The following is a 23,550-nucleotide window of genomic DNA, read 5'->3' on the forward strand; positions in this document are numbered from 1 at the left end:
CTGCACTTCTTTGGCCTCCCAAAAAGCCCTGCTGACCTGTGTGGTGTTGCTTAAAATCTTTTTTTCCTTCAAGATTCACTACCCTTCATCTGCTCTACTTGTTTGTTCCTTATATTTGAATAGTCGATGTTGTCATTTCATGATCGCCATCACCCAATCTATCTCCCGCCTTCAGGTTTCCAAACAGTTCCTCCCTTTTAGCCAAACCAGCTCCATCTTCTGAAGTGAACCATACCCAGGGTGTTGGAAGGTGTGTCCAGCTGTGCCAGCGAATATTTTGGATAGGCACAGCTGTCTTCATAGCACATGCCCATCTCTTGGGGTAGGTGTGTGCTGAAAGATGGAAAATGCTGGGCAACTTTATTTTCCTATTGGATGTTACTGGAAAGCAGTTAGTGAAGGACCAGAGCTGCCAGTGTGACTCCTTGCAGGAGCACAGACTTCACATAAAAGCTGACAGTATTAGCAAATGCCACTGTAGTTTCAGGAAAGGGGTAGATAATTTTGTTCAGTATAGGCTTTAAAGACAACTCCTGGTTTTATTAGCCAGCAAGTATTCAGAAGTCAAAATGCCAACATGTAGCAGTTCTAATCTCATTTTCTCTGAGTCAAACAGTTGGAATGGTACTTTATTAGTAGTCTTTTCCTAAATGTGTCCTGGATGTTCACCACAGGCTGCATGAATCAGGGCTGTGATTTGGAAAATCTTGCTGTTCCTAAGACAGAGTTAACTGAGCATAACTAGCAGGAAAGTAAATAGCTGTCTGATTGGGGTTTCATGGCCATTTTATCTTACTGGCAACAAGTCTGTTCCTCTTTTAGCATGCCCAAAGATAGCAGGATGAGTCTGGAGTCTCTAGAGAGTAAACATTGTGGACCAGGATGTAAAGATGCTGGAAGTTCTGCTTGCTGGAGGTGCCAGCGCTGTGTGCATGTCCATCATTTGCTCATCAGAAGCTTGAGAAAAGGAATCCTGCTGGTACAGCCCCTACTCATCTCTTGCTTTGGATATGGACTGGGAGCTCCTTGGAGATTGGGAGGTGCTGAATGGGGTTTTGCTCAAGAGGAGAATATTATGTATGAGTTGTTAGATGGTTGTATTTTGCTGACCATTACTAAGAGTGTCTGAAATTTGGTATGGAGTGCAAGGCCCCCATGTTTCCAGACTTCAGGTGGAATTCCATCAACCCCAGCTGCCTTGCCTCCAATCGGGAGGCCTGGAGACACGCCCTCTATAACGCAGCTGTCTCCTTTGAGAACACACGCAGGATCACCCTTGAGGAGAAAAGGCAACGCAGAAAGAACCGTGTCTTGCAGAATACACCATCTAAGGAGTCTTTCTGCTGTGCCTTCTGCAATCGGACATGTCTGTCTCATACTGGCCTCATAAGCCACCAGCGTGCCTGTAGCAAATGTGGATAGAGCCTTCCCAAATCTTCCTTCGCGAAGCCCAGCCATGACTAAGAGTGTCTGGACAAGTAGCATCTTCCTAAAGAATGACGAATCTTTGGTGCATGACTCTGTACCTGGGGGTGGGGCCTTAGACAAATCTCCTTTAGCAAGTCTAACCAGCTTAGAGCTGATTTCCTTCTCAGACATATGGAATTAACCAAAGGTAATAGGGACCACGCCTGGCCAGTGTATTGTAAGAACTGACTTTTCATTTTCATTTTCTGGTATCTTTATCCTCAGTTATGACAACAGTGTTCAATAGGGACTTAAGTCTTTCTGTGCTTTCAGCAAGTTGCCCCATGCTTAAAAGCAGAAGGTAGTGATGGGGTCCTTGCTTTTTGCTCATGATTCAGCCACTGCTTCCTGTTAACTTTGTCAAGACACTAAATCTGCCTTTCTCTACCTTTCTGTGAAATAAAATGCTTCATGTCTAAGTTGTATAAAATCAGACTCCCATTGCTTTCAGTGACAACCCCTATGCTCATGGATACTATGAGACACAGCAAAGTTCACTAAAACTACAGAGTATTCCTACTAGCATTTATCTTCTCCCCACCCTTCCCCTGTCAAACAATGAATATCTTAAATAGCTTTGTTGAGCTGTGAGTTTTGTCACTCACATTCTGGCAGAAATTAATTCTGAGAGTGGGTTCATGCTGATTAAGGATGATAGACTGGAAAATGGTCCATTTGCTGGCTGTTGGCTTGAAGCTGGGAAGGGAATTCTGTCCTCCCTCCTTCTTGGGCAATTCAGTGCAATTTGTAAATGCTGATGATTTGTACTTTATAGGTGCTTCTCCCTTGCCCGGCCTTTCCCAGGATTTGCAAAGCAGTAATTAATCCTCATTTATGCTGTTGTGATGATATTATACTCATTGTAAGGTGTGGTTAGTAACTCGAGCACAAAGTAGTTAAGGACTTGCCCCAGGTCCTGCAGTAAAACAGCTGGAGCACCAGAGAATTCTCCTCTGACTACTCAGTATCACTTCCTTGTTGCAGCTTTTCTGTGGTACATGATACTGCATTACCTGATTTTCAGTTTATAGGTCCCATCAGTCTGGTCTGCAGCTTGTTAGCACATCATTTTTTACTGTGTAGTGTAACTGTGGGATTCCTGGAAACAAGGAAGCTTTTGGTAAATTAAGTCATACTATCCTCGTTTTTGCTGACTCCTTGTGCTTTTGGTTGTTACTGTTACCATATTTTGTAATTTTTGGCAAATTATTCCCAGTGAATCTAGATATATGAAAGGTCTTTTGCCTACAGATCATCTTCTTTCTGTAAAGGAAGGGGTTTAATTGTTTCTGTGAAACTCTGATCCTGACAGATACCATCAGGGTAGCCTGTGCTTCAGTGCAGTCAGCTTTTCTGTGGATATCCACTTTATGAGAACAGGCATTCTGAAGACCCATGCTCTTCAGTAAGACATGGGCTGGCGCATAAGATGGGATATAAGCTATGATGGCAGGAAAGATTCTAGTCGCTTGAAAGGAGAGTTTGGTATAACTTTGCACAGGTTACTAAACGCAGGGAAGGGAAAGCATTTTGTTAATCACATTGCAATTCATGGATTTTTAATTAATTTAGTAAAATGAAAGCCTCTTCGCTTTAATAGCTGCCACTAACTGAGAGCTTTTGTTTTGTTTCAGATTGTGAAAACCTGAAATAAAGTATCCTGTGACTGACAACGTGACAAGGACACTGCAAGGTGGGTCTTCTGTTTTCATTGGTCTTGTATCAGTCATGCCAGGGCTCTGGAAATGCTGTGCGTCTTGACTTTGCTTGGATGGATTGCCTAATGAATCCCTGGGGCTTGTTCAAACAAACCCAGATAGTTTGACAGGACTCCTATGTCTGCATGTACATGGGTTATGTATTTTGATGGTGTTTTAAACAAAGAGAACACGTACATTTTCTGGGCCATACAGTGGAGGCACAGAGGTAGAAACTTAAATGAAAATAAAAATGCATTGGGTTTTTTACCAATGTTTTTGTGCAGGTGTCTTGTTTTCTGTGGGAAATATCCGATTGGCATTGCGAGCTGAGCTCTCCAAAAGCTGCTGAGTACAGGCACTGCAAGTTGAATCTACGACGTGGCAGTTTTTTCTTCTCACACTTCAAATTTAGGGTTCACGGTTGCCAAGAATGTTCTCTGCAACATGTGCTGATTACTTGTCTGTCAGTCACCACATGCTCACCTTGCTTGAGGATTTGTTGCTCTCTTTTGTTGAAATGTTTTATTGAGGTTGTTTATGGAATATGTGAATATGCAACACAGCACAGATGCAAAGAAATGCTGATCCCTGGATCTTCCACTTGCACTCTGGCATTATCTGTTCAGAGGAGGGTTTGTGTAATGGGTGCAGACAGCTTTTGGTTATCTGAACAGCTCAAGTGAAAAACAGTGCAAAAAGAGCTGGTAAATAACACTTCTGCTTTATCCAGTGGTTATTGTCTAGTGACACTGCACAGTCATGATGAAGTAAGATTTTGTTCTGAGGTTTGTTTTTTTTCTTTTATGTAGTTGGTTCTTGTCTGTCTTCTTTTCTAGGGTGGAGAATGGAGTAAAAACTGGGACGTGTTGCCTGTATCTGTGTGCTGGGGGCAGTTTCTTTTGGCCACAACATTGCTGCTCTTACTGCAGCCTCTCATTTCTCTCTGGGAGGTCATAGCTCTTTTTATCTTTGTGTGAAGATGTAAGTCTTTCTGGAGTACATGTCCACAGCAGGAGTAAACAGTATTTCATTGTGGAGAGCAGCAGTCTCTCTGCTGAGTATTTCAGAGTGCATTTTGTCACCAGCTCTGAAATGCTGTGTTATAACTGTGTCAGGCTGCAGTGCAGATGTAATGCTTGTATTTCTCAGGATGTTAAAAAGAATTCCAATAATCATGTAAGCCTTGTCTCGTGTGTACTTGTGGAAGGCAGGGAGAGAAACAGGCGAGGTGTGAATATTTTTATCTGCAAGACTCCAGTTGTTGTCATTCTTGAATGGAAGCTGCCAGGGGCCCTGCTCTTGGTATTAATACATGTCCAGTGAGAAAAGGTCTAGCTTTGGTTTCAGTGAGTACAGGGTGCTTCTTTTAGCTGCTCCTTGTCAGCCTCTGCATGCCATTGAATGTGATTCATTAGGCAAAAAGTTAAATGGTCAGGAAGAGACAGGTCTTTCAAAGCTGTAATGAGGCCAAATCCAATAACTTTAATGGAAAGGAGTGATTTAGGGATCTGAGCTAAAAGTGTAGACAAAGCTGTTTGCTGGGTGCTCTTTGCAAAGAACAACAGGGAAGTTGAGGGGAGTTGATTCTGCGCTTTAATTCACTGGTGCTGGTCTGAGCTTAAATAGTCTTGGTGGCAGATGTTGAGTGTGCTGTCTGTTCTTACCAAGAGCTCATCACAGCAGTGTAACTGGGAAATTCAGTGCAGGCTGTGAGCTGCAGGCTGAAAGGAGTAGGTAAGGTCCTGTCTGCCCTTAGAAAGAAGTAGTAATCCAATTCTCTCAGTACTCAGAATATTGGTACTTTCAGCTGCCTTTGAGCTACTCACAGTTTATCACTAGAAGTTGTATTCTTGCGTAAATGGAGAACAGAATACCTTCTTGCAATACATAATGGTTGTCTAAATGTCATTTTAGTAAGCTGATCAGACTTACGGTACAGGCTGCAGGAGCAGTCCTGGACCAAGGCTGAATAAATATCTCCAACCTTTTGAATTTTAATAGTTCTTGTTCTTCTGTTCTCTTTCCGTCTTCTCCACGTGACTCTAAGGGCACATCCAGATCATGGTCAGCTCTCCTTTTTATCTTGATAGTCTTCCTTATAACCCTCTCTTAGCCTTGTACACAATTCACAGAAATGCTCTTCACCCATTTATTGGTCTCTCTGTTGCATCACTTTCTGGACTGCCCCAATCACATCCAATCACATCCTTGCTCATCACACAGCAGTTGTGGTATCTTGCACAAAGGAATGAGACTGTTTGTCTCAGGCTCGTCTCTGCAAGCTCAGGCATGTGTTGAACCTAAACGTTACCTAATTTTTCACAGTTGCAGGGCAATTCAAACTAAATCCTCAAAAGAAAGTATCAAATGTGAGCACAACTGTTGTGTTTTACTGAGAAGCTAGGGGGGAAAAAAAGCAACAAAAAGGTGGTTTTACATCTTATCAGAATATTTCACTGGAACAGCATGAGTTTATGTAATGGTTCCCAAGCCTGTACTAATTCATAGTGAATTTCCATGTGGCATGAACAAAATAATGGAGAGAATTTTATCAGAAGCCCAAAGACCTGCATTGCCTAACTAACATTAGGCCCTCGTGTGTCATTACTGCTTGCAGGCAGTGTGCACACCCTGCTCTCCTCCTGCAGAGAGCAGAGACTGTAGATGAGCATCTCAGGAGGGCTGTGAGGGTCACATGTGGTTGAGCCATTGTCTGAAGAACCTTTCTTTCCGTTGAATCTAAAAAAAGCTTTTGGTTTTTGGACACGTCTTTTCTCTGTCAAATGTGAGCTGGTGTTTTTAGAAGCCCTGTAAACAGACAAAACTAGCTGAGCATTTTCATTTACATAGTTAAAAGGTAAAAGAACTGTGATCACCACTTACACAGTGGAGTCTTTTGTGCTTCCATCTTTAAAATTGCATCTCTTTTGGTCTATTTCTCTTGTAAAAGTGATCTGCTGCACCCCAGAAAATAAACAATTGTAGTAAGGCACCTGATCTCTTGGAGAAATCCAAGTGTCATTGCACCAGGGTGTCCTGGTTCTCTAGTTCCCAGTGTCAGATTGTGTGGCTCAGGTTGTTTTGCGGCGCTGCTCACATATACACACCATTACCATTCTCTCTTACTCCACTGCCTGGAACAGCAAGTGCAGAGGGATTCAGCAGTGCACAGAGCTCCCACAGCAGAGGTTCCTTGAGGAGAGCAGTACCCTGGATGTGGTATGGGGCAGTGAGGACTGTCCAAATGACCAAACAACAAGGATATTATCCGTAGGCCCACTCATTTCTCTGTAACAGGTTTTCTGTATGATGTTCTTCTCTTTGTGCTAAAATAAAAGAGAAAGCCAGACTTGGTCTCCTGTTGACATCACATCCAACATCCTTTGATTTGATACTGAGGGCTCTTAAATACCAGGGAGAGAGTCATGTGAAGCAGAAGCTATTTAGACTAAGCCTTGGCTGTTCATGTTGAAGTTATAAGTAACTTGAGGTTACCCCGAAAAACCCACTAACATTCCAGTTGATGGGAAGTGCTCCTCGTATCGGTGTTTCAAGTTCTCCTCTTGTAAGAAGGAACCCTCCAGCGTGTGGGGCAGTGAGAGGGAGAGTTTCTCCATCCAGAGTTCTCCTGTGGTGTTTGTCTCCAGCAGGTGCTCTCTCAGGATGTGCAGCGCACTGCCTTGCACACTCAGTGGGCAATCCTGTTCGCCCTGGGCAGTGGGAGGGCTGCAGTCTGGCCACTGTGCTGAAGGGTTAGAAAAATACATGTCCTGGGCTGCATCCAGCACTTCAGGATGGAGGCCATTAAACTGTGACATGACCCAGCCCTGGCTTATGGACTGACAGTGCACCTTGCAGGCCTGTGCGATGCTCCCTCTGTTCATATGTGGAAAAGCAGGAAGGGTGCTGGCATGACTTCTTCCTCCCAGAGGATAGGATGGGGACTAGGGAAGCCCGTCTGCCCTAAGGCCTGTGTTAGGGAGGAAGTACAGCAGGAGATGCTGAATGAAGTTGGTGGCTGTAGTATCTTCTCCAGAGGTGCAGACAAACCAGCTGGCACCCACGTGACTCTGATCAGCTCTGCTGGCCCTGGTGAGTCTAACGGACCACAGTTGTCATTGGTCTGGCTCTGCTGAAGTTAGCACAAGTATGCCAAAATTGCACAGCAGCAAAATTGGGTTGTTGATTTAGTTCTCTCTCAGGTGCATCTGGACATTTGGGCTACATGTCCAAACCCCACTTGCTCAAATAAATCAAAGCCTGAGATTATGAATATACAGAAATAGGTGCTCTTTTAAGGGCCGCTTTATTTTCATTCTCTGAGATTATAGATAATGTATAAAGATGCAGAGTTAAAAAAGCGTTGGTTTTCTGAGCAAATGCCTGAATTAATGTTCTACCAAATACCAGATGTGAAACCCAGAGGCAGGGCCAGCAAAGTCTTTATTGAGGAAGTATCTGAGGAAGCTGTTCTTATTGACACCAGCAGCTCCCGAGTGTAAATGTTTGTGGGATGTCTTTGAATGACTAATTCCATTGCCAGCAGTGTCTTAAAAAAAAAAAAAAAAGACAAATGGAAGGAACAGGTCGTACGCGACTTTTTTTTAAAAGGAAACAACATATTGTAGAACTGCAAGCGTCTGCTTCTACTTAATGCTCAGTCTTCAAACATTCTGAGATGCCATTAATTTATGTGGAATAAGTTACTATACCCTCCAATAGTCTCTTAAAATACTCTTTTTTTATTTTTAACCATATTTTAGTAATTCAGTGGGTTAAAAACATAATCCTTATTGCCTCCTGCATACCGTACCAAGAGGCTGGAAGGCAAAAGGATAATAACAATTTTGATTAGATCCTTCTCCACGACAACGAGTAGGAGTTTTGCTCTTGACTTCAATGGGAGTAGGAGCCAGACCCTTTCTTTGTGATGTGCAGCAGTGATGTCTTCTGAGACAGTGTTAAAGCAGCGATGTTATGCCCTTTATTTCTAACCTGAAAAGTTCAACTTAAGTAAGATAAGTCTCTTTGGAGACAAAGAATATCTTTTATGAGATTATCTGATACAGCAGGAAAAATAGGTAAGTTTGCAGGTGAGTGGTGAAGACCTGGATGAAAGTTTCTATTCCTGAAAGCTTTTCTTGGTGTGTGTTTTTTCTCTCTGTCCCCCCAGGTTTAGGAGATGTTATCTTTACATGCAAGGTTTGCTTCATGGACAGCCTTTGAAAATACTGGCTGCAGTGCCTTTACATCTTGAATATCTTGTGTTATTGGTGGGGAGAAAGCATTTCAGTGTGTAACACTCAAAATTAGAAGCTTTTCTGTTACTTACAGTCCCAACTCATATCCTGTTCATAGATTTTTATCTCCATTTCTTATGTCCTTGGAGGTTTCTGGAGGCATTACCACTTAACAGGTGATAGGCCAAAAGTCTCTTCCATAAAGTCACTTATGGCTTTCTTCCCACTGTTACCAGGGACAACAGAACCGGGGTTAAAGCAATTTGATCTGATAGGGCAGTGTGAACTCACTGAAGCTCTGCCTAAAGGGAATGTCAGATTTTCCATGTGGACAGATCTGTAAGAGAAAAGGGAAAACAGGTTACAGTCATAGGAAGAATTGGTTATTTTTCTTCCAGCTCTTAGCTGCTGCAGGCATAAACATACCTCATTATCTAAAGGCATTACAGTATCTCCTTTAGTGTTGCTTCTCAGCTTGGAAGCATATAGGATTAATGGAAAATATTCACCAAATTCTTGATTTTTTTCAGGCTTTGAAAGGTGGATTGTTGCATTCAGTTCATTTGTCTGAGCAATGTATAAAGACAGGAGTTACTAATTTTAAAACTTTCATGTGAAACCCCACTGGTTTTGCTTGGAACTGATTTTCCTTTTTACTGTTATAATCATCTGCTTATTTTACTGTATGAATGAAACACTTAACACTTTTAAGAACACAAAAATCATACATCTTCTGTTACATCTCCTCTGGTTATTTGTGTGTAGCTGAAATAACTGTCAGGTTTGTAGTTCCTAGGCTGTTAAGGCTGGTGTGAGACCTACACAAAGCCTTGGTCACTGGGGCTCGGGCAGCTGTGAGTGAGGGGAAGTCCAGGGAGTGGGAGCTGTCTGTACAGAGGGATTCCTGAGTCCAGGACCACCCAAGCAGCCCAGAAGCCCTCGGCAGCCAATTGGACAAGGAGGAGGCAGTGCTGGGAGTGACCTCTTCAACATCTCACAAATGACTTGGACGCAGGACTGGAAGGGACACTGAGCAAGTTTGCAGATGACACAAAACTGGGAGGAGCTGTTGACTCCCTCGAAGGCAGGGAGGCCCTGCAGAGGAGACCTCAACAAATTAGAGGGCTGAGCAATCACCAACCATGGGAAGTTCAACAAGGGGAAGGGCCGGATTCTGCATCTGGATGGGGCAACCTCTGATGTATGGACAGACTGGGGAACGAGGTGCTGGAAAGCAGTGCCAAGGAGAGGGACCTGGGGGTCCTGGTCAATGGCCAGTGGCCATGAGTCAGCAGTGCCCTGGCAGCCAGGAGGGCCAACCATGTCCTGGGGGGCATCAGGCAAAGCATTGCCAGCCAGTTGAGGGAGGGGATTGTCCTACTCTGCTCTGACCTGGGGCAGCCTCACCTGGAATATTGTGGCACTTTTGGGCACTGAAATATAAAAAAGATGTTGAGCCATTAGAGAGCATCCAAAGGAGGGCAACGAAGATGGTGATGGACCTTGAGAGAAAGCCATGTGAGGAGCGACTGAGGGCACTTGGTGTGTTCAGCCTGGAGGAGACTGAGGGGAGACCTCACTGCAGTTACAACTTCCTTGTGAGGGGAAGAGGAGGTGCAGGCACTGATCTCTGCTCTGTGGTGACCAGTACAGAACCCGAGGGAATGGCCTGAAGTTGTGTCAGGGGAGGTTTAGGTTGGATATTGGAAAGAGGTGCTTCCCCCAGAGGGTGGTTGGGCACAGGAAGAGGCTCCCCAGGGCAGTGGTCACAGCACCAAGTTCAAGAAGCATTTGGATTACACTCTCAGGCACAGGGTGTGACTCTTAGGGCTGGTCCTGTGCAGGGCTGAGGGTTGGACTTGATGATCCTTGTGGGTCCCTTCCAAGTCAGCATATTCTGTGATTCTGTGAAATCCTGTCATCTCTGTGCTTCTAGGAGTGCAGTTTGATTCAGTATGGGAAATGTTAGTATAGGAGTTGAGAGAGCTGGGCATGAATGGGACCCTGACCAAAAAAGAGGAAAATACTCTTTTAGTAGTCCATATTTAGCCACTGTTGGCACAGGGGGCTGTTTATGCTGTGGTGTTGTTCTCCATCACATGAGTTTGTAATCCAAATGCTGTAAAACATGGCTCTCTGCATTGCTGGACACTGACATAAATGCACTTTTCTCACACTTTGATGCTGTAGTGGTGGTTGCTTTGAGCTGAGGCCTCCAAAGGCCCCTCTTCTGAATAAGAGTCAAGGGGAATTGTGTGGCTGAAAATGTGAAAACCTCAATCCTCACTTTTTAAGTGCAGTCCTAGGAGATACTTGGCTGTGGCACAGAGTCGTAGGCAAGAGTTCAACTGATTCATGTGGTCTTGGCTGAGCTGCCACACTCAGATTGTTCTTTCCAACTATTTGAGTCAAAAGCTTAGAGACAGGAGATCCAGTCCATCACAATGGTGCATTTGCAATTCAGAACTTTATAAACTTCTGTTAAATTTTCTTTTTCCCTTGAAGTACCTGCTGAACTAAATAATGATCTTCCTGTAGAAAAGATAATGGGAATATGTGCAGTGGGGGATAGGAGCCACGTAGGGGGTGAGGCTCTGTGTGGTTGAACGTCTACATTTGAGACAGCCTTTTGGATCTCAGGCTGGTTTGGAAAACACTAGTCAGGGGATAGTGCCTGCACAAAAATTCTTCCTGTGGAGGTGGGATGGGAGGTGAATGTAAAGATGCAGGAGTCACAGATGAGTTTGAACTCATACAAGACTGTGGGTAGAGGGAAGCCCCTTTTCCCCAGCAGTGTACAGCCCTGCATCTTTGCCCACCTTGTGACAAGGGGGCAAAGTTTAGGAGCCAGAAAAATGACATCTTATTATTTTGTGAAGGTGTTTTGTTCCAGAGCTGGAGCAGCCGGAGAGTGAAGGAGAAGCCTTCTTGGATGTCCAGTCCTGAAGTACAAGGAGATCATTAGTGTCTCCAGTTTGCATGAGGCACATCTCGAGACATTAATATTATCTGCAGGCAGTACGCAGGTCTGTGGCCCAGCTGGGATCAGATATCAGTATGCTGAGCCCCATGCAGTGCTTTGTTGCCTCTTCCATCAAAGTGCCTGTTTCTGCTGTATGTCTTAATTAGCAGCTTATCCTAGTCCAACAACTAAGAAATGGCTTCATGGTGCAAACAATAATGGTATGGGCAGATATCGGAATAAACCTGTATTTTGTTTCTAATTAGAGCAGGGGTGAACACGTCTGAGACGTGCTCAGAAGGAGAAAATATGGATCCCAACCTGTCAAGTAGAAAACTATTGCTTTGGATGAAAAGCTGATGCTTTTTTCAAATAAATACAAAGGCAAGTTTCATATGTGAGCTGTGGGAGTTGAGCTAGAAAGCTTGGAGTTTTAGATATAATTCTGACCGATTCTGCTAGTGTTTCATATTGACAATTATGTATTTTCATAATAAGCAAGAGCTGAAACTAAAGATTGCTGTACTCAAGCTCTTTGTGTCAGAATGCAATTGTGCATGTTGTGTTTGTGCTAGAATGCTTGAAGCATCATGCCCAGATGTTTTTTTTTTATCCCTGAAATTGTTATAGGTCCATTGATTTCAACAGACTTGCACCCACATGCATTTGTAACAGCCAGCAAAAAGCAGGCTCTCAGAAATGCACTTGGAAGATACGAAGCAACATCTGTAGCATAGCAACAGGAAAGCCTTTATGCTCTTGTCATTACTGCTGGTCTTGGAGCCCGGCAGTAACAGTGAGCACATGGTAGAGGGTTCACTTTCCTTTTGGTCCTGCCAGTCCAATTGTCTGAGACTGTAATGCCTACCAAATTTAAAACAATAGCTAGCTATAGTAGCAGTGCAGGGACTCAGCTTTGAGGAACCTCAGCTTTGATTCAATGCTAATGTTTGGGAAGACATCACACAGCTGTACGACTCCATGATTTCTGCTTGCATTCCATGGCATTACTGAATTCCCTGTGTCACATTTGGCCTTCCCAATTCCATTAGACACTTTGCCAGCAGAATCTGGCATCTTTGTGTTGTCTTCCCAGGCACTCTGGAGTGCCCTGTGGGCAGCAGAAGGGCCAGGCTGCCATCCCATGGCAGGCCCTTTCTAGGGGTGGAAAGAAAGGGCTTTTTGTGCACGGCAGAGAAGGAGGTACCGGGGCTGGGAAAACGGTCGGAGGCCGTGAGCAGTATTCCTTGGGATCATGCCTGAGATCAGTGCAGCACCTGCTGTTGTTGCTGCTTTTTGCCTGCTGTCAGGTGTCTCACAGTGTTATGCAATTAAACCATTTAAGAAAATGAATTACTTAAATCAAGCCATTCTGGAAGGAATAGCACCAGGTCCTGTGTAAGCCAGACAGACACCTGAAAGATGTCCTATATTTACACAAAACGTAGCAATTAGGTTTTCCCCTGGTATCTTTTGTGTTTTTTTCGCATTGTTTGCCTATTATTTCTTCAAGGGCAAAGTGGGAAGTAGCATGAGTGTGGTAAGTATGGCATGTAATTATACAACCAAAAGAAATAGAAAAAAGCCTTCTGGGTGTTTTCTACATCATAGGATTTATTAAGTGTCTCATGTGCTGACAGAACAAGATGTAAAATTGCTTTCAGTGTTCATCTGTCACTGTGTGAGATGGAAGAAGCAAGTCTCACAAAGGTATTGTAGCACAAGAACTTGGCTTGTTTGTTAGTGCCTGTCATGGGCAATTCCCTCCCTTTTTTAAATGGTTTTCTAGTCTCTCAGTGAATAGACAAAAGTGATTCTGTTTTCACAAGTGCAGTATGGGAGAGAGCACCTTTTACGTAAAGGGTATTTCAGAACATAATCTAGAGCTGATTTTGAAGTGTTTGGTGTGTTCTTACAGCACTGCTAATCGTTAACAAAGACTAGAATAATTTGCAGTTCAGAGAAATCCTGTAGGCTATTTGTGCCTGTGGGAAAATATTACTTCTTTCACTGTGTTCTTTGGGGTAACCACAATCATTTGAAAGAAAAAAGGTGAAGAAAGTGTGTTCTGCTGCATCTCAGCTGAAGCAGCTCTGCATTTTCTTGGCTATTGTACTGAAGAAAAACCTTCCATTAAGAGGATAAAAACAAATGTCCATTTCCTGTATTCCCCATGAGAAGATGAATTTAGAATACTGCTCCTCTGTGGGAGCAGTATTCATTGGACTGATCACAGACCTGATGCAGTCGTTTTCAAAACGTAATCTCTTTGGGCAGGTAAGGAATGAAGCTGAGGCTGAAGGTTACCCAGGTCCCTTGAAGGTTACAGAGTATATTTGCAGGAGAAGCAATCTGCAATGCAGATTGCTTTTATTAAAATTAAAGATTAAATTTTAATCTTTAGAATTAGTGTCAATGCAGAAGAGAGTAGGCAAGCCTCAGACAACTTTATTGTGGTTATGAATCATGTGTCTGGGCACGGCAACTGTGATTTGTAGTTTCAGGGCATTTTTAAAGTGCATGACTTTGTGGGTAAAACTTACTCTTATAAGTGGGGAAAAAAAAAGAGAAGGACATTTAGACTAAGTGGAGTGACTGAGAGCTGGTCCAGAAGTTTTAAAAAAGCTTAAAAGAAGTGTGGTATTTTTCAGTTTTAAATGTCAGTTTAGAGACTTTGAGCTAAGCTTAGCCTTACAGGTCTGGAAATATTGCTGACCTGTCTGGAAATCATGTGTTTCCCCCTTGCACAGAGCCCTTTGGAGACGGAGGGGGTGGCATTTTGCAGAGCCTTCTAACAGATATCTGGGCAACGTGACCCAGCCCTGCAGCCAGGTCAGTGCAGCTGATCCCTTGCTGTGAGGTTAAGGCGTGATCCGTGCATTCTTCTCTGTAAGGGTGCAGAGTGGACACTGCCCTGCCTCTATTAAACCTTGTCTGCCTTGATTAGGAAGCAGTATTAGCTTCCTAAATAGCTTTATACGACAGTTGGAAGTTGAGATTCAGATATAAGTACAGCAGTAGCATGTGTACAAGTGAAAGACATGGGGAAATGGGGTGAAAGTCTGAGTTTTGCAATTGCAGGTGCAGACATAATGAGGGGATTCTCAGGAGATGTTAGCCCACAGTGTGTTTTTCATACCAACTTTCACACAGGCAGCAGGTCTCAGGAGTCCGTCATCTACCTTATGAGTCTGAAAATAGGCCCCTTTGAGCAGGGGATAAGCAAAGGTGATGCTGGGCTAATGAAAGGGCTTGGGACCTGATCTGATTGCATTGCTCTGGGTCTGTTCTCCAGGCAGATTGAAGAAAATATTTTAGCGGTGAAATCCTGAGAAGCAGCCTGTAAAATGTCAGTGCTTGCATTTCTAGAAAGGCTACTTTCTTCAGCTCTGATTGATTTCTTCCACAAATATTCTGCCTAGTTTTGTAGTGTCTCCAGTGTATGCCAGTGGACTCTTTACATGGGAGTTGACACATTCACCACTTTGATTTAAAACTCTTTGATTCTCCTGTTTAAATCGTGCCCTCTTCTGGAGTTGTTTTTTGATTTCCCCTAGATTAACAACTATACTGCAGACCCTCTTCTCCACCTGTGGACCAGGGTGTATGGTGAGTTGTTGGGAGATGGGTGCTACACTTGCATCCTGTGTTGCAGAGACCAGCCTGCATATTTTATGGGGCCCTGTGTCTCCACAGAGCCCCTGTGATTGTGTATCTCCTCTTGTGTAATGTGGGTGTGCTGTGTTGTGCCAAGTCGTGCTTTTAAACCGCAGGATTTCTGAGTGCTGATTGCAAATTGGACAGGAAAGATTGCTTGGATTATCAGTGGGAAAACAGTAGAAGGTGTGACCTTTATTCTGCTCCTCGGGGCAGAGCAGAGATTTTTGTGTTGTTCCTCTTTGAAACAAATTGGTAAATAGCAGGGATGTTCTGATCTGGAACAGGTTCACTGTTGAGGTGTCTCTAGGCTTCCTAGGTGCTGAAGGAGATGGGGTGGAAAAGACATTTCACAGAGATAAGAACTTTAAAAGAAAAGTCATGCAGAGATGTGAAAATAGCTTATTCAGGCAGGAATAACAAAATCTAGTAAAATTATGCCAAATCAAGCAGTGCAGATGAAAATTTTGCCTGAGTGCAGAGCACAGGTTGTGACTTATTTACCATGATGAGGTTAGATGGGGGATAGTGTAAAGCTGCAGGGAGTGCAGCAGCTAGAAAATAAAACCAGCCATAAGGTCAGTGCTCAGACCCAGGTAAATGAGCCATGCTGTAGGACAGGACAGGGGCAGTGCCAGAGCTCCATGGAGATGTGATTCCAGAGATGACGTATTCTGGAGTTGTCCTTGATAGGGAGAATGGGACTGACAGTGACAGGCTATTCCTCGTGTGCTTGTTTGAATTCATGGGAAATTTGCTGTGATAAAGTTAGTTCAGTGTAGCTTGCACGTAAAGAGTCATGAAAAGCTTCAGGGCTCTTTGCAGTACTTCGTAGTCTCTGCAGCCATGTATGATACAGGAGTAAGAAAGCTTGTCTCCCCAGCTAAGGGGGAATCCAGCAAACGTGAGCTTTGTGAGGGTCTGGGAAGAGTCCGACCTGCCTCCCAATGAGCAGGGTGCAAAATTGTTGTAAAGGCTCTTCAGCAGAGAGAGGCACCATGTTCAGCCCCGCATTTTGTAGGAGAATGTAGTCATGTGTGAGGGGAACATGTAACACCGACAGGTGTTACATGTCGGAGGTGAATAAAGGGACAGGCAGTGTCTTAAACATCTTGAACTTTAATTTGTCTTTTAGTAAAAATGACTTCCAGATCCATTTTTCTGTTTGCTGGCTACTGGAAGATAGATTTCCATTGTCAAACATGATAATGACCTGTGTATTTTTCCTGAGCTTTCCATATCAATGTCATGACAAGTACTGGGGAAGAACACGGTTTTAATTGTTATGGGGGATACTTCTTTGAAATGTTTTTCTTTTAAAATACAAATGAACAAGATACTTGTTACAGTAATATAGGAGCAGTTGGTTTGTGATTGTGTTATGAAGGGTCTAAAATGGCATAACAGTGGCTTTAAAACCTAATTACTGTAATTTTTGACCGTTACATAACTCTGGGAGTGAGTACTGTAAGATAACATCTGGCCTGCGCATTCAGGTAGGGAATCTGACAACTTGTCTAGACTTCCTAGACCAGATGTTATATAGATGTGTTATATATTTAAATTTGCAGTTTCATATAACTTCTTCCTCAGACCAGTCCTTTCTGATGATCTAGGTTTTGGCCTTCATATCCATGGCTGCAGCTCAGCTTCCATAGTTCAGCACCGCTTCAGGTCCTTAGCATGGTATCGGGATTGACCCAAAGTTTGCTCTGTGTTTATGAGCGTATGTGTGACCACGACTGGCTTTGAACACTGTGATTCAGAGCACAGGGTAAGATCTCTGTGCATGTTCATCCTGTGGCCAATAGAAAGGGAGGATGAGTTTTGGGCAGGCTGGGCTCCAAGCCCAGCTCTGCTGTTGATTCCCTGGCTGACCTCAAGTAATATAAAAATAGGGCTAATGATACATTTAGCATGCTGCAGAACTGTGGAGCAAGCCTGCTGTCCTTACATGTGCATTAGTAGCATTTCTGTTAGGAGAACTGGTTTCATAAACAAAACCAAATTGTCAGTGAATAGTTTGGCATTTTTTTGAGAGAAGCCTACGGTTTACTGCCTGCAGAGCACTGAGGAGTAGCTAGTAAAAGCTGCTTGAAGTCCTAGCCAGACGATACAGCCAAATTGTGATTATGATTGCACATCACAAAAGCTGGTTGGGAGGAGATTTAGCTGTTTGCTCATTCATGGCTTAGACTTCATCATGCAGCGGCAGCCACATTCGTGCAAACATTTGCTCATTCTGTGACAAAACCACTTGCGTTGGCTGGTTAGGAAATGTAGCATTTTCATATTAAAAGGCAATAGGTAAACTCTGCCTGTAGTTGTAGACCTGGTTAAGTAATCTGCTATTAAGCTCACTTAGAGTGGCACAGAGAAAATAGGTATAATACATCTGCAAGAAAACAGCATGTGAAGACCTGAACAAATGAGATGTTATTGCTATGAATAATGCTCCTTCATAGGAGTAGAGCCACTGAAGGCAGGGACCCTACACCTCTGTTTCATGGTGTTTCTGTTACTGCTTCATTGACCTTTTGATGCTTTGTGTTGACTGAAACATTTTAGTGTTTTTATTTCAAAACTCAGTAACTGAAACTTGCTAATGCTGTGGAGAAAGCATCTTTTGGGACCTGTCCTGCTTTGCTGGGATGGACTGAAAAGTCTCTCTGTTCCCTTTCTCCCCAACCACACAGGAGTGCAAGCTAGGTTGTCCTGCGATAGCACGCTTTTTTGAGTGTGTGTAAATCCATCCTGTCTCTACATGATCTGTGTAATACATGGGAAAAAATTTCCCACCTAGTAACAGATGAGGGCAATTTCCTGTAAGCCAGCTCTTGTGGTCTCTTGGTTTCCAGCCAGTTCTATTTTTACTTCTTTTTTTTTTAAAAAAAAAGAAGACATTTTTGTTACTATCATGGTTCTTACATGCAGACAGACTGCAGTTTTAAAAGACAGCAGCAAAGCCTTGAAGGTATTGTGTTTTCCGATCACCTTGAATTAAAGCTTTTGAGCCACGTCTTAAAGTCAGCATCAGCGAATGGGAACAGAAAAGAGTGAACTCTTGCTGAGTTAAAGCCAGGCCCAAGTAATTCTGTGTTACTGTAATCAAAAGTGGTTTGTCCCTGACTCTGCAAACACTTAGAATGATGTCTTGTAAGGATCTAGGAGCACGTAAGTAGTTGCAGTAGCAGGCCTGATAATTCACCTGACTGGTGAATAAAGCTGAGGAGACTTACACTGAGGGTGCAAGAGGCATCAGCAGTATAAAGCCTGGTGTCAGTGAAGGAGATCTGAATGTCTGGGAAGAGTGAGGAAAATAAAGGAGATCCAAGTACTAGCACAAGAGGGTAGAGATGTGACAGGGGAGTCGTGTTTAAAACAGTCACTTTCCATTAAAGTAAGTGGAAATGTTGGATGCAGCTGTAGATATGTCATGCTGCAAGACATGTGTGTATTTAAAACCCATCTCAGTCTGTTTGAACTTTTTCCCAAGACTTTAGGAATCTGGGAAACTTTCAGAAAAACAGTTAATGTCATGCAGGGGAGTGAGTTGGAGATATGACTTTATGATGTTAGAAATTGGGCTCAAAAGGCATTCTGATAGCCAGACTCCCAGAAGTACCAAAGGATGAAGGCAAGGCAGTGCTGTGACAGTTACTGTTTCACAGGTGATACTGTCAGCTTTGGAGCACTTTTTCCCCCCTCAACTTTGCAGATCTTATCTTTGGACTGGGTCAGGAAAGGGGCACATTACGCAAGCAAAATGCCAGAAGAATGCAGCATATGCATGGGGGCAAAGGGTGGGCTTCCTAACTAAGGGAGAGTGAAGGTATATGGTGGTGCTTGCAAATAGATGCCCTGGTTAGTGCCCACGGCAGGGTAATTAGTTATTTAAAGAGGAAGATGAGTATACCTGCTTTCCCATAGATAATATCAGTTGACAAAAGATGCAGGGAACTGAGCCCCGGGAGGCACTTGGAATCTGAAGTACAGTTTGTACAAGTCAGATCTAGCAACAGTTGCATTTTCCTGCCACTACATTCATGTGTTGAATCGTTGTTGATTATGTTTTCAATGTTTATTAACCCGCCTGCACATCCGGTCCTCTGATACCGGGAAGGGAAAGCATTTGTCAAACTGCCTTCAGGTTTTTCTCGTGTTTTCTGGGTCCTGGTCCTTGAAGCCACTGTGACACTTGTTAGTTTTCAGTGAACAAATACTTCCATGTATTTTGAAGAAATACATTATATTCAAAAAAACTGTGTACTGAAATCGCCCTTTTTAACATGAAATGTTGGCAAATTTTTTATGCTACAATGACAACAAATCAACAGGGTGGCAGATTTGAGAGGAGGTGTGACTTCTGCCCTCTTGACAAGGTGCCACCATTGCTTTGGAGCACTGCAGGGGACAGGGGGAGCATTTCTGGTCTTCACTGGCACAGCTGCAACCTTCACAGCAATAGCATTGGCCTTGGGGCTGGCGTTTCATTGCAGGAAACCATTTGGTTGTTCCTGAGAATTCCTGAGTTATTCCTGAGAATTGCAGGATCACTTTGATTAAATACTGCGGGGGGTAGGCTGGCAGTGATGTTTGCTGTGAATCATCCTCATTAATAGAAGCTATTTGATAGAGAAACAATAGTTATTAGAGAGATGACATTTCTGTTCTAAATCCCTCCTCCTTTTTTTTTTTTTTTTTGATTTCATTAACTGTTTTGTAAATTACCTTTGGGCTGAAGGGCCTTGTTCACTTTGTTCTAGCAACAAATACATTGGCATGAGTGGAAAATATCTTAAAGAATAGGAGGAGCTTTTTGTTATTTTTGATCTCCAAGTGTATTTGCTACTGTTGTGTTTTTATTCTGTTTTCATTTTGCATTTAAATAATCATGGATGACTGGAAAACCTTGAATCAATTGCATTCAAAGCACTACAGGTAGACTGTTGAAAGGCATTTATTTTTCAGGTGCCAAACTGAGGAATGTGGACATTAAATAATACAGTAAATAAAGTTGTCTGGAATGCTGCTATTTTCCATCACTTCAGAAAATCATAGGCTTCGTCCCTCCAGAAAAATAATCAAGAACAGTGTTAATTTTCAAGCCCATAAATAGATTCTAGTGCATGATTAATGTTATACTTCTACATAACACCATTCTTGTAGGCTGTGGCCTATCCCCTTAGATGTGAATGTTGCTGTTTGTCTGCTTAAACATCCTCCTGCCCTTAGTTTCTGGTTATGCAGAAGGGATGTTAGTGAACTCACGAGTGAACAGAACAGAATGTGCAAAAGCAGTGTGTCAAATGGAGATGATCTGTTCCATTGTCAAGTCCACTATGTCTGAGGGTGAGATACAAGCTTGGAGGAAGCACTGGTCATTCCAGCCTGACAATGCCTCCATCCCATGTATCATCCCCACCATGCATTGAGAGCCTAAGAAGTATGCTAGTTATTTTTAAAAATCCCTCTCATGTAACCCATATTACACCTCTCTAAAGAAAAAGTGTGTTTATATACTACCAGAAAAGTGACTTTGCAGCTGTTTAGTAACACACCAGATGAAAGAGACAATTCCTTCCCAGTTGCAGCTGAAACACTTGAAGCTTCAGGTGGAACAGGCTTGGTGTGTGCACAGCTTCATCTGTGCAACTTTGTTTTCCCTTGCAAAACTTACCTGTTCACCGTTATCCCTGTCTTTGGAAACACATGGAGTCCTTGTTTGACTTTAGACTGATCTCAGCTATAGAATTCTGCCCCGCCCCACTCTTATTTTAGATGTTCTCCATGAGGCAGAGGAATGAGCATTCTAGGTGACATCAGTCCAGGAGATGTCTATGGATGCAGGTAGGAACCAGCCAGTCAAGGCTGATTCTTCAGGATATTGAGAATTATCAGAAGAGGTAAAGAGGTTTTGTGCTTCTGTGAGTGGAAGCCAGTTTGTACAATTACTTTCAGGCCTGTCCTGATGTTGGTTGTTGGTTCAGCTGATGAAGAAACATCAAAGGCCTTAAGTGATTGCATTCTCCAAAGCTCCTTTCAAAAGTAGAAGAGCATTATGGAAGTGATGCCATAAGGTCTCACCCAAATGGGTTGTTTTATCTACACAGTTTTTGGCCATTAGGCAGCTGCCCTCCCGCTAATACAGTGTCATACCTTTCATTTTTACCCTTCACCTCACCAAGGCCTCTCTTTTCCTTTTTTCCTTTCAGTTTCTTTTTCTCCTGATCCCTTTATAATGGGTGGGGGCTGTTAGGGTAAGCTTTAGCGGTACCTTGGAAAAACAGGTAGGTTTGCATTTGTATGGAAGACTTACATCCCCTTTTTGTGTTCCTCTTGTAGTAAGACAGCAGTTATGGTTTAATAAATAGCACATGAAACACCCATGTGTTTGTGAGCCTTTAATGACATGCAGTGTTTTATGCAAGCTGTAAAACTTGCCTCTTTCATTTAGAAGGCTGCGTGCCCTTGCTTTCTTTGATGTAATTCAGTTGACACCAGTGGGATTGTTCCTGACTTACACCTAGATAAATGAACAGGCAGTCAGAGCAGCACAAGCTCACACTCAGTGTGTGCTGACTCATTTGCTCATGGTTTTCTGTGTAACAGAAAATGCTCTTGGGGTACCCCTGAGGAATGCATCCAAGTTGTGTTTCAGATATCAAGTTCAAGATGAGATACAAGTTTAGCTAAGGGCTGTGTAGTGCCAGGGGTTGTGATGTGATTTGTAATGAAGGTGAAAATCAGTGTTTTCAAGTGGGAAAGTACTAATATCCCCTGACCTGTCCAATTAATATGCAGGACTGGGGATTTTTTAATTGTGTTTGTAATTAAACTGGACCAAAGGGTTATTTTAGATATCTTGCTTCTGGACAAAGAGGTGTTGATATGAACACCCGCAGCTCTGTCTGTGTTCAGAGAGTTGGACTAAATAACCTCCAGAGGTCCCTGGATTCAGCTAGTTGGTGGTTTTGTTCCGGGAATGCACAAGACTTTCTTTTTTATAAAAGAGCTTGCTTTGTGCTCTCCTGAGTTTTCTGACTGTGTGCTTCCTTTGGGATGTGTCTGTGAGTTACCTCATCTCAAATTCCTCCTTTCCTTCTCCTTTCCTCTGCTGGGGCCTGATCTCAAATGTTGTTTCATCATGGTGGTCTAGGAAACTGTTGCCTTTAATGATAGTTCTTGCACCTCCCTTAGCTCTGGGTGGTTTTTTGATGTGAAATAAGCAGCAGGCTACAGCATATGAGGCCTCACTGTGGCTGGACAGAGACTGGCTTTGTGTCTGGGTCACAGCATGTGAAGTGTGCTTAGGTGGAGCCATCTTCTCCAATCTGCTGGTGTGCTGTCAGTAGTTTGTTTTGCCTTTCCCATGCCAAAGCCATCCAGATCACATTAATAGTCTGGGTCTGTGCTAAGATGCTGAACATGACTAATACCTTTGTCCAGAGAGCTTGGGTTGAAGCATCCTCTTAGCATCAGCCAGGGATTTACAATATGGATGGTGGTGAGTCTGATCTGACAGCAAGCTCTTAACTGATGGTGTAGCCATGTGCTCAGTGTCTTCTGTTCCTCTGGAGCTCTCTGAGGACAGCTTGGGCCTTGTCTGCATGTCTCTCTGGCTCGGTTTTCGCTTCAGCCAGTGCTCTGTTGTGTCCTTTTTCTTCTGTGTACACAAAAACTGGGTGGCTCTGAAAGAGAAACATCTTGCTCTCCTGTCTATAGCATTTCTAGGTTAATAAATACAGATTTGGCCATTGCTCATCTAGGGGAAGAAGTAGTAGTAAAACTGATGAAATAATTTATCATTTAGGACTGTATTGAAACTTCCAGACCTAAGTAACAAAGGGTCAATACACTAAACATTGATGCCTGGGAGTTCAGAGCCTTTTCTTTTTTTTTTTTTTTTTTTTTTTTTTTTTTTTTTTTTTTTAAGGATTATTTTGTTTGATGGTTAGATAAATGGGGCCAGCAATAACTAAATCAGCAGCAAACCTGCCAATGGCTCCAGTGGGTTTGCGGTGAAAACTATTAAATAGTTGAGACACAGCTCAAATTGTGTGCAGAACTCAATGCTAGAAGTAAATCACACAGACCATTAACCTTGGGACCTGCAGAGGGCAAAATACAGAGCCTTGCTGTTTGGAGCACCTCTAGTAACCTGGCATATGGAGATGTAAGTGTAGAGGGACTTTTAATAAACACCATATAAACAACTCCAGATCTCTTTCTGGTTGGCTGAAGGGAGGGGAAGGGAGAGGGGTGAGTACCTGGTAATTGGTGGGTTTAGATGTGTTGCCATGGTGACGAGAGAGCATAAACTAGAGCAAACCCAGGACTAATCTATAATTGAGAAGTACAGCAGAGGCAAAGGGGCATTGCTTTTTTCAGAGATTCAGGGACATAGTGGTGAACCTGCTGCTACACCCACCATGCTCAGTCCTGCCCTCCTCCTGATGAGTACTTTTTATTTGCTGCTGGTTTTCAAAGGTTCCTTGTCACTTAAAACACATACCTTTGTTTC

At 43.2% G+C, this 23,550-nt stretch overlaps 1 protein-coding gene across 44 annotated transcripts in view; it reads left to right on the plus strand.

Annotated features, from left to right (window-relative positions):
* The window catches only part of MAP2 (microtubule associated protein 2), a 221,861-nt gene that overhangs the window by 38,160 nt on the left and 160,151 nt on the right, over positions 1–23,550 (plus strand). For all 44 annotated transcript variants that reach the window (XM_064661893.1, XM_064661903.1, XM_064661892.1 and 41 more), the window contains one exon: positions 3,102–3,160. The gene's annotated coding sequence lies outside the window, so the exon portion shown is untranslated. The remainder of the gene's footprint in view (positions 1–3,101; positions 3,161–23,550) is intronic.

This window comes from Pseudopipra pipra, chromosome 7 (genome assembly GCF_036250125.1).
Source record: "Pseudopipra pipra isolate bDixPip1 chromosome 7, bDixPip1.hap1, whole genome shotgun sequence".
In the NCBI taxonomy this organism is placed as follows: domain Eukaryota; kingdom Metazoa; phylum Chordata; class Aves; order Passeriformes; family Pipridae; genus Pseudopipra; species Pseudopipra pipra.